This window comes from Aulonocara stuartgranti, assembly GCF_965226115.1.
Source record: "Aulonocara stuartgranti genome assembly, chromosome: 6".
Taxonomy (NCBI): Eukaryota; Metazoa; Chordata; class Actinopteri; order Cichliformes; family Cichlidae; genus Aulonocara; species Aulonocara stuartgranti.
This window is the reverse complement of record NC_138944.1, coordinates 6,819,656-6,832,109: the sequence shown is the minus strand read 5'-3', so window position 1 is coordinate 6,832,109 and position 12,454 is coordinate 6,819,656.

The window sequence follows — 12,454 nt, the reverse complement described above, 5'->3', positions numbered from 1 at the left end:
AGTGAGTTATTTTAGGTCCCAGGCTGTTGAGGATGCCAGCTTGAGTAATGAGACATTGCTTGGACATTGTTCCTTCGTTTTTTAAAACATTCAATAGTTAAATAATCCATTAACTGAAAAAATAAGCACAAAAGAAAGAAGTAAAGAAAAGATGACTTGCAATCTAGGTGATTCAGTGACTCAATACAAAATCATAATGTGCCTGCTTTGAAAATATTTTTCCTCGTTTTATTTTTAAATAGAATACAATTTTGATTTTATTATTTTCCTCACTCAGGGACATTCAGGACATTTGTCATTCTTCTCTGACATTTTGCAGAACTGAAACAAATATGTACAACAAATAAGATGACACAATACTAGAAATATATTTTATGGTATAACGGTTGATGTTCACCATTACTGTTTCGCAATGTCAGATTGCATTGAAATTTTAAACATTTCTGGTTTAAATAACTCAACACTAACTCATCTAAAAATAACACATGCAGTGTGCTCATCATGACAAACACACACTAGCACTTTCTCTTCGCCCCCTCTTTCTCTCTGGTGGGAAAGCAGTTTACCTCTTCAACCCTCATTACCATACCAATAGCAAGTAGACAACTAAAGCTAGTTTGTCAAAGGTATTTTAATTACCAATTAGAAACTTGGCTGCCTCTGCATGAGCTAGTTCAATATCTTTTTTTTCCCACCAACTTTCTTGCTTTCTTGTACTACACACACATAGGTGTATAGCCAGGAGCACAAAGTTCCCTGGTGCCGTAGCCTTGACAAACAATGTCCTATTCAGCTCCATATGAATAATTAAGGGTCGAGTGTTGAGAAGAGGAGACACTTGTTTATTCAGAGAGAATAGCCTTGTCGATGGCTGTATAGCGGGGTTACAGAGATGCCAGAGGAGTTTATGGCCTGCTGTGACATTATCTAAATGGCACACTTACAAAAAATTCTAAAAAAACCCCACAGAAATTCTGTGCATGTGTACTGCGACACATTAAATAACATTCATAAATGATAAACGAACTGGATAAATAGCATGGTAAATATAAAATATTGATGTGGATTTGGCAGACAAGGCAGGTTATGTTCTTATTAACAGAATTTCTTTGTGTGTGCACAGCTTTTTAAAACCTATGGATTTTGTTGGTTCAAAGGTGACTCTAGTGAGCGGAAAAAAGAGACCAATATATCTGATAAATATTTCCTTCCAGCAGAAAAAAGCTTTCCTGTAAAATTGCAGTGATAAAACTTGAAGAATTGGAGCTGTGGATGTCAACCTGGCAATTTCCATAAGGGTTATGACTATGAGTAATAATTTGCATCTCATCCATTAGACTTGCTCACAGTTCCTTTTAAATATATAATGCAGAATCTTTGTCCCTTTGTTCTTTTCCTCCTCATACCCTTTGACTTGATCTATCAGCTTATATTGACTGCATAACTTACTTCACCCTGTGGACTTGGTAAGAAAAGTGCAGATTTGCAAAATCGTGGGCATGTCAGGAACTATACATGCAATGATGTACATTCAAAGGAAATGAATCTCCTTAGAAACAATGTCAGAATGAGGCAATGTTTTTCATGTGAAGTTCAACCTTCAGGATTTAGATCTCAGTATTTACATTTCATGTGTTTGGGTTCTTCATAAAGTTAATGTGAATAAACTCATACAGAACATTTGCTTTTTTGTTTATGCTATAATCTCGTTAATACCCATATGCAAAGGTTGGTACATAGCTTGTAGAAATCACTTAGCAGGATTGTTCCAAAAACACAGCTTTGAGCCTGAGGGGTTATAGTTTCTTTTCGACTAAAATGAAAACGATCAAGGACAACAGTGAGGCACTAGGCACAGCTTAAGATAGGCTTATACACTATAACAGAGTGGGTTTCAAGTACTTCAGTTTCTTTTCCGGTTCTTTTTTCTCTAGAATGAACACTTGTTTTAGCTCTTCTTGTTATTTTATTTAGTGTTTAATGCTACCAGCTGACAGGAAACAGAGTAATAAAGATAGATGTGAGTACACAGCTGGAGCTTGTAGTCAAACCCTGCAGCCAGGGTATATCATACTGGCAATACAGAGCACCAAATTGCTGAGCCACAGGGGAACTAAGAGACAAATCTGAAATCTGATGGATTGCTTTTCAAAATCTAAGTTAAAAAAAAAAAACCTGAAGCAAGAACACAAGTGCCACAGCATCAAGCTTCACTTCACTGGACATTAGCAAAAACAACACCATGTTCATCTAATAACTATTTAGAAGGCTGAGAGAAGTATTATTAACAGAGCCATATGCTAAGCAGTGATAATAATATCATTATGTTCTTTGAGACTTTTATTATAAATATTGTTATTTTAAACTGTGGTTGTCAGATTAATTTTGTAAAAAGTCTAAAGTCTACTAAATTAGCAGTCCTGTTTCTGTGAGAGAAAAAAATAATGATGTTCAAGCTACAAAAGACTGCTAGTGATGTAAGGGCTATGATTCAGCCTTTGTTCTGTCTATTTAATGAGGTTCAAAACTTAAAGTTGCATCAATCAAGAAAAGGCAATAAATAAATAAAATTAATGAATACAACATATGAAAGTAAATAGCTACCTGCCGCTGCTCCTCCACATCGAAAGGAGCCAGTTGAGGTGGATCGGGCATCTGATAAGGATGCCTCCTGGGTGATGTGCTCCGAGCATGTCCCATAGGGAGGAGGCCCGGGGCAGACCCAGGAAATGCTGGAGAGATTACATCTCTTGGTTGAGGTGGAAATGACATAACCTAGTGATGTGTGATACCACTGATTTCCAAGTACTGATCCGATACCAATACTTTGTACAAAAATGTAATGTTTTATTGTACTTCAAATTATAGCTTCACAATGATTACACAACATCAGACTACTTGTTCTTATTGCTTAATAATGCAGAATTATCATATAGAAATAAAAGACCTGAAGTTGTGCACTATTTGAACACGTTGCCTGCCTGCAGCACTAAAGGACTCCGCAAGAGACGTCTGTCTCGCCCTAGCCACACCTGTCCCTGTCTTCTCCTCCTCTTCAATTTGCCTCATCATAAGCTCATCATATTATCTGATATGATTTACTCTGATGTGTTTGACGAGGTTAGTGGTGTTGCCACAACACCTCATTCTCTTGCCACATGTATCGCAAACCGTGTCTTGGCTGTTTGTGGAAGTAAAATACGTCTACTCATGACTCTGTTTACGCTCAGCCTTTGTTGTGAATGTGCACGCCAAGGCGCTGCAACACATTTATACAGCCGTATTTCGCATATGACTATGAAAGGCGGAAGAGGAAGTAGTTCCTTCCAAGTTAGACGATCCAAATAATATAGTTTCGTTCCACTGTGTTCCTGTTAATGATAAACTACAAATTTAGCCCAAATTACTAAAATATAGATATTTTAATATAAGGATTGATTCTAGAACATAAATAACTGGTATTGGATGAATCAATATTTCAATATCGATCCACACACCACTTACATAACCTGCTGAAGTTGAAACTGTACATCCAAAAGAAAGGTAATGTAATGTAAATTAATTTGAATGTGGCATGAGTGTTGGTGCTAAGGTCAGAAGGGAATGTCTACACTGCTTTCTGCTGAAGGCAGACAAAGGCATTTTAGAATGTACAATACTATGAACCTTGAAGCAGGTGGACCGCTAAATGGTAAATGGACTGGTTCTTTCAGAGCACTCAAAGCACTTTTACACAACTTGCCTCATTCACACGAGCATTTTTTTCTGTGCTCTTTCTGTCTAACTTTCACACACATTCATACTTCAATGGATGCATCGGAGAGCAACTTGGGGTTAATATCTTGCCCAAGGATATTTGGCACACAGACTGGAGTAGATAGGGATTGAACTACCAATTTTCCGATTAGTAGGTGAACTGCTCTACCACCTGAGCTCCTGAAAATAGGAAAGTGAGACTTCAGTTCACAATTGCACACCAAAATTGTAAAAAGAAGATTACAAAACAAACCAAAAAAATTAACTGGTGTCATGAGTTTTGATTTCTGCTGCAACACTCTGGCTGAATTTGGTATAAACAACAGGAAAGCATGGGCCCATCCTGACTTGTATCAATAGTTCAGGCTGCTGGTGGTGTAATGGTATGGGAGATATTTTCTAGCGATACTCCTTACGCTCCTTATTACCAATTGAATATTGTTTAAGCTCCCCTACCTGCCTCATTATTTTTAGTGACCATGTCCATGCCTTTATGCAAAAGCAGGGAAAAGGGTGGGAAAAGTATTGACATTCTTCACCTAAGTAGAAGCACAGATACTTGTGTTAGAAATATTCTGGTAAAAGTTGAAGTACTGATTTACCTTCTTTCCTCAGTGAAAAAGTACATGCTCTGAACTTGACAAAAGCTGATATTACATGAGCTATTGAGACCCCCTTTATAGTATAAAGCTAGAATTCAGTATGTGAATCTTCTCAGCATCTTGAGATTAACTCAAACAAACATAGTATGACAGATGAGTTTATTAATACAATGTATAGCATGGGACTCTGTCCAGTGATCACTAAACCCAGCAGGATTACAGCACAGTCAGCAACCTTAATAGACAATATATTTACTAATGAAATAGAAAACAGATCTATAAGTGGTCTCCTAATTAATGACATCAGTGATCATCTACCTGTTTTTGTAGTGTATAACAGCAATTACAGGAAGGTCAAACAGGAAAATACAACAAAATACAAATGAGTGAGAACAGAGGAGTCCATAAATGCAAAGTGATTTACTTAAGCAAGAATGGGAGATGCTGTATAAGGAAAAAAATATTGATAAAGCTTATGAGATTTTTTTAGAAAAATTTAAACTGTTATATGATAGTCGTTGCCCAGTAAAGAAATATAGTAAAAAACAAAAATATGCAGCGTGCCCATGGATCACAAAAGGATTACAAAATGCATGTAAAAAGAAAAATACCTTATATAGAGAATTTATAACGAACAGAAGTACAGAAGCTGAAAATAAATACAAGAAATATGAAAATAAATGAACTAGTATTTTGAGGTCATGTAAAAAGGAATATTATGAGAAATTATTAAATATGAATAAAAATAATATTAAAGAGATTTGGAAAACATTAAATACCATCATTAAAAATGGTTCTAGGCAGTCAAATTATCCTTCGTATTTCGCTAATAATGATAGAAATATTACTAACATGAGTGATGTGGTTAATGAGTTCAATAAATTCTTTGTAAGTGTTGGGCCAGACTTGGCTGATACAATTCCTGATATAACAGATTCTGCAGAGAAAGAAACTAAACTCGTTGACTGTAATCCTCATTCAATGTTTTTAACGGTGGTGGAAGAAAAGGAAATCATTGATATTGTTGGGAAATCACAAACAAAAAATTTTACAGACTCTGATGACATTGATATGGAAATCGTTAAGAAAGTGATAGATGGCATCTCCAAACCCTTAACACACATTTGCAATTTGTCTCTACAAACTGGCGCATTCCCAACACAAATGAAAACAGCTAAAGCAATACCACTGTTTAAAAATGGAGATAGACACCAATTCACAAATTATAGGCCTGTTTCTCTACTTTCACAATTTTCAAAAATACTGGAAAAAGTTTTCATTAATAGACTTGACAAATTTATAGATAAGCACAAAATAATAATGGACAGTCAGTATGGTTTCAGACCAAATAGATCAACATCTATGGCATTAATGGAACTAATGTCAGGTTATTTCAAATGCAACGTTTCTATCAGCTTAAAAACATCAACAAACACAAACTGTGTGCAGTGGGTCACACAGTGTGTCTGATAGCTAAAGCTACAGCTGCTGTATTACACAGGGAGAGAAAAGAGTGGGAGGTAACAGGACAGGAAGAAGAGAGGTTATATTAAAGTTAAGGACCGCTCAGTGGTATTTGATAAACTGGAAGTGTCTTACTTGGAGAACACTTTAAACACATGAAAGCCTGTACTTTCACTTATAGCTGAGTAAAGAAGTTGAATCAATACATTTACTGGAATGTTTTTTTAAATACCAGTACTCAAGTACTAATGTTTAGAAAAGTACTTAAGTACTTCTACTTAAGTACAGGATGTCTGTATTTTTGCCACCTCTGATTAAACAATGTGCTAGAAACATTCCTGAGAGATTTTAGTCCATATTAACATGACAGCATTACACAGTTGCTACCAATTTGTTGGCTGCACATCCATAGTTTTTTGTTTGCTATTGTTAAGTTCCTCCATCTTTGTTTATCCATGTGTCTCTTGTCCGCTCATTCGTTCTCTTCATTTAGTAAGTCTTCACCTCAGTTTTGCTTCCCCTGTTTCGTCAGTTAGATTATGTCCAGCTGTGTTCCCCAGGTGTTTCTTCTCAGCCCTGTCTATCTGATCTCCCTCTTTCTGCCAGCTGTGTGTTCTGTCACTTTCCAGTGTAGTTGCCCTGTTAACATTTCACAATGTAGGCTTAATTTAGTTCTTTCTTTCTTTTTTTCCTGTTGCCCGCAAGCTTACTAATAAAGCTGTTTTAAGCCCTGTCCTGCCTGTGAGTCTACATATTGGGTCTGCTCCTCAGACCACCACAAACAGTGTACAGGACAACTAGTTTCAAATTATATGAGATTTTTGACAAAAAGCATTGTCCTGCAAAGTGGTGGACATGGTCAGCAACAATACTCAGGTAGGCTGTGGTATTAAAATAAGGCTCACTTGGTCCCTGACACCACCACCACTGATACAAGCCCATAGATCCATGCAAATTTAGAGCAGCCATCATCAAACTAGGTGATATTTTCTTATATTGTCCATTTTTTGTATGTATGCATATATATATATATATATATATATATATATATATATATATATATATATATGTATGTATATGTATATATAGTGCCAAATTGCAACAGCGGTCATCTCAAGGTGCTTTATATTGCAAAGTAAAGCACTACATTAATAGAGAAAAAACCTGTTACAATTAGAATTATAGAATATATATTAAACTTATATAGCACATCATATACTGCTCATTAAGTAATAAATAATAATATTATTATACAGCTTAAATTATTATTTTAATTAACTATAGCAATATTGGTTATAGAGGTCGCAATTAACTAATTTTCCCCAATTGTTGGGATTTATGGGTAACCCATTGTGGGCTATATTAAATAGTGTGTTGCACAGTCTAAACTGGGTTGAGTGACAAGATTGCCTATAAGAGGTAGGAACTCAAGTAGATTTCTCCAGATGACCTTGTTGCATAAGTATTTGTGGGAGGTCCTTTCTGAAGGCACAACATAGAGAGAAGAATATTTAAATCAAGTGAACAAAGCGATTTACTAACATTTTTGACATGTGATTTACCTTTGCCCAATATTTAATGCCAAAAAAATACAGTGAGCTGACTGTGACTGTATTTATAAAACAGCACAACTTTGTAAATCACCCGTAAAACTAACAACACTTATAAGTGCTTTTTGTGGAATTTGCTCGCATAGGATTTTGCCCCATTTAGTAAACCTAGCCCTAAGTCTCTCTGCAGCGCTAATATGCCCTGATAAACAGAAGTATCTGATAATGCCATGATATTCAAACCCATAGTCTTACTTTTCACTTTATAAGACTGTTACAGATAAAAATACCAAAACAGTGGCTTTAAATTCACTAGAGAAATTCTGCTGATGATATGTGCTTTATTGTGCCGGATATGTGACTATTAGGATTACACTGCCTTAGCCCTATGACCTAGGACACACATCACACTAGGCAACATAAAAACAGACAGGGTTGCCTAATGCACACTGACATCAATCTCCATCTTCCCATCCATCTCACTACTGTGTAATCGGCCTTATTTGACCTGAAATGAGGAGGTCAACAGGGCGGACAGATGTTTCACGATAATGGTCTATGTGTGTGTCAGTGGATTATGTTAGCATGCTGCTGTACGATTCACTCCCACTCAATTTTTTTCTTTTTTTTCTCCTTTTTCCTTTACTCTTTATGGCTTCAGGTCACATCAGTTGAAATTAAACCGTTCTCCCTCAACTAGGATTCACAGATTTTACATTAAGGAGATGGCCTTATCTCACTGTGTGTGTGTGTGTGTGTGTGTGTGTGTGTGTGTGTGTGTGTGTGTGTGTGTGTGTGTGTGTGTGTGTAAGCACAAGATAGCGAAGCATACTTAACCCTGATCTCAATCTTCCAGAACTGCAGGGGGTATGAAGGGATACCCTCAAACAATGAGTATGCACACTTACTTATGTATGCAACACAGGCATCTTCTCCCAGTAATCCATTAATGCTAAGATCCTATTGCAGGTCCAACCAATTTCCGACTATCACAATGCCCATAAAAAGAAACCTAAAGCCAATAACTCCCTTAAGGGTCATAACTCACTCTTAATCGTCTTGTACTTCTGTTGGATCTGACATCAGCTCAGTTCACAATCTGGCAAGATCTCAAATCTTCCACCTTTCCTTTAGCTCCACCCCACACCCTCCACCGCTCCTCTCCTTGCTGGCTCCCATTACAGAAGTCATCGGAAAGCCTTTTCCTTTTTCAGCTCTGCACCTGATGATTTCACTTCCCTCACTTTCTGCCCTAATCCTCTGATATCAAGAGTCTGATGAATCTCAAAGTGAAACGAACAAAAAAAGAAAACAATTTGGTGACACACTTCTGACAATCAACCACTGGATGTCCAACATAAAAGGGAAGTACTCAGCATGCTTTTAGTATTTTTTTTTTTAAATTAATCATTATGCATGCCATGCCAGCAGATGGCAGTAAGGAAAAGGTTCCTTTGGGGAAACCACTAATAAGGTAATTGGAAGGGGAGGAGAAAGAATGACAGAAGAGTCCCCCAGATTGCAGACAGGTGACCTCTGTTATAGTATGGCAACCAAGGTGCTGTAGTACATGCTGTTGAATTCGCATGGTCATGAAAGGGGCAAGATTTGCATGTGTATACTTGTGTTATACAGACGTACACACACGCTGACACAATTACACAAACACAGTTCAGAAAGACACATAAAAGGAAAACACATGCAGGAGTACCATACACAATTACTGTCTCCTCGTCTTTGACTGTACTGGTTTCCAGAGTAGTGTAAAAAAGGGTGGAGTGGGGGGGTGGAGGAAAATTAGTACTGCTCTGGGGCCCCATCACACAGATGGACGGGGCCCAGTGCATATGCTGACAGAACATTATACGTCTCTCTCCACTTCCCTGTGTAGAGCCCCGCCCGAGTGCACAGGGGCTCGAGTGGAATATTAATGTTCCCAATTCAATTTGTAGGAGCCAAAGCTACTTCCTGGATGAGCAGTGTCGACACTTCTCTGTAATGGATGACGAGCATGCAGGGATTGTGTTGTTGACTTAATAATGAGGTAGGGCTTAGTTATCTAGGAATGCTGCCGTTTCCTTCGATAGAATCTGTGAATGATAATACTACTACTAATAATAACAGCTATAAGGTCTGAACTGGAGTATATAATGCAAGTAGTTACAGCCCACATAAATTCCCATACCTTTTCCTGCCTACTTGGATTTTGCATTTTTGGTATTGTATTAGAGTACTGTAGCATACTTTAGGCGATATGGCCTAAAATCCATATTGCGGTATAATTTGAAGCATATGCGGTAATGATATATGACATCATCAACATGCGCTATCGCAGCAGAGCGGTATATTCAACATCTCTTTCCCGTTGGCCAAATTCATATCATTTCTACCGTATACCGTTTATATCGCCCACCCCTACTGTAGCGTCTATAAATTTTTCACTATTTGCTTCTATGTCACATCTACACAGCTGAAACAAGCTTGATATACACTAGCGTGTCTGTTTATACACACATACTCTATAAACATCAATTATTGCATCAATTTGTCAGTTTTTTGTCTGATAAATATAAATCAAGTTCCAGTTTTCTTTTCGCTCTCTTTGTTCTGCTAGTTTTTGAGGAAATTGTAGTTCTCTCTATATTTCCACTTAAACTAAAAAAACTTATTTTTGCTGTAGTAAAGAATGATAAAAAGTCTATAACAGTGTATATTCTTTTGTTTGTTATTTGCTGTCAAGTAGCTAATGATAAAGATTTGGGGGAGGAGCATACAAAAAGCACAAATTGTTTTCTTGCTGAACAATACAAACACAAAGTTACAGGTCATCCCTGCATGTCTTCACTTCTGGTGTAGAAGAGAAGGGCGCATAGAAAAACTAACAAACAAAAAGGTTGTTTTTTTCCTTTGTTAAAGCAAACAAACTACACAGATTGCACAGTCATGGGCATACTATTGTAATATCAAGTTTTTTCATTATGCATTTAATTTGTTTTAGTGTTTTACTGGTCATTCACATTTGTATTTTCTTGAATCTCTACTCGTACTTTTTGATACCTGAGAAGCCTTATAATGTTGCCAAAGTATGGCACACAGAGATTTTAATTTTATCACTCTTAACGAATACACACAAGAGTTTGGATACACACACAATAGGTTTTACGACATCAGTAAGCATTTACCATTGTTTAGAGTGTGGAATTAGTATATTGTGTAATGTATGTAATATGTTCATTTAGCTTAGCTTGAAACAACATTCTTCAGATTATATCATAGAGCACAACGGTGTCCTTATGTTGCCTTACTTGTTCTCTGTCTGTGCTGCTGACACAACTCATGACGCTTTCTGGCTTAGAGCTCATCTTTAAGCCTGCATTGTAGCTGACTGCCTTTCAAAAGCCCAATTGGATGCTTGAAAAACTATCTCACTCTCCTTTTTGTTTGGCTCTGTAGGAAGTGGGACAGTTCTCATGTTGGCAGTGGGGCACACAGACAGACACAATACATGGTTAGTTCTTTTGGGCAGTTTAAAGAAATCACTATTGTTCTGTTTCCTTTAGTTCCCCCCCCCCCCCTTTTTTTTTGGGGGGGGGGGGGGGTTGCTGGCTCCAAACACATAACCATTACTCATTACTCCATTATCTCCATTACTCATGTGCATATGCACTAATGCTTGGAACTTACACTTAATACTATTAAAAGTTGCTTATTTCATACCACCTGAACATATTCTTTTTGAGTCCACGTTGCCATTAATAAGCAAGACAAGCATAAATACATTTAGAGGACAAAGATTATCTGGGCTGTAGATCCCAAATTACAGACAGAAAGCTGATGGATGTCAGTTTGAAGGGGGGTAGGTAGATAGCATTTAGCTTATCCTCATTGTACAATCTTAGTCTTGGCTAGCCACCCAGTCCCACTTAATAACAATTTAGCTTGGGATTTCCATGGCAACCAGCATTTGATTGCTTGCCCTAATCTTCTTTAATGTGGCTTAATGTTGTTTGTATCTCTCAAAATTTTGCTTTAGTCTCTCTCACGCTCTTGCTCTCTTTATCTCTCTCTATCCAGGCAGCTGTCCATCATCCAGTGCAGAATGAATGGTTTGTGTAATATTTACTAGGAGGAATTTCCTATTTGACTTTTAAAATGCTTTTAAAATATTTAAATGCCTGTCTATTTTTTTTTTTTATATATGCCTGCCTATTTTATATATATAAAAACTGAAGCCATACTGGCCCTCCCCCATGAATAGGATGAGGGAAGACCCCAGGTGCAGGCTGTGTAGAAATGTTCCTGAGACAATACAGCTGGAATGTAAAGGTGGTTGAGAATAACCAAGCTAAGATCCTTTGCTGATGGCTAACCAACCGAACATGCATCAAAGACCAAAAACAAAAAAAATATAGAAATAGTGAGCCTTCTCACGCTGCTTTAACTTAGTAAGAATTAACTAGCCCAATTTTATCCTACAGTGGGGCAAAAAAGTATTTAGTCAGCCACCAATTGTGCAAGTTCCCCCACCTAAAATGATGACAGAGGTCAGTAATTTGCACCAGAGGTACACTTCAACTGTGAGAGACAGAATGTGAAAAAAAAAAATCCATGAATCCACATGGTAGGATTTGTAAAGAGTTTATTCGTAAATCAGGGTGGAAAATAAGTATTTGGTCAATAACAAAAATACAACTCAATACTTTGTAACATAACCTTTGTTGGCAATAACAGAGGTCAAACGTTTACTATAGGTCTTTACCAGGTTTGCACACACAGTAGCTGGTATTTTGGCCCATTCCTCCATGCAGATCTTCTCGAGAGCAGTGATGTTTTGGGGCTGTCGCCGAGCAACACGGACTTTCAACTCCCGCCACAGATTTTCTATGGGGTTGAGGTCTGGAGACTGGCTAGGCCACTCCAGGACTTTCAAATGCTTCTTACGGAGCCACTCCTTTGTTGCCCGGGCGGTGTGTTTTGGATCATTGTCATGTTGGAAGACCCAGCCTAGTTTCATCTTCAAAGTTCTCACTGATGGAAGGAGGTTTTGGCTCAAAATCTCACGATACATGGCCCCATTCATTC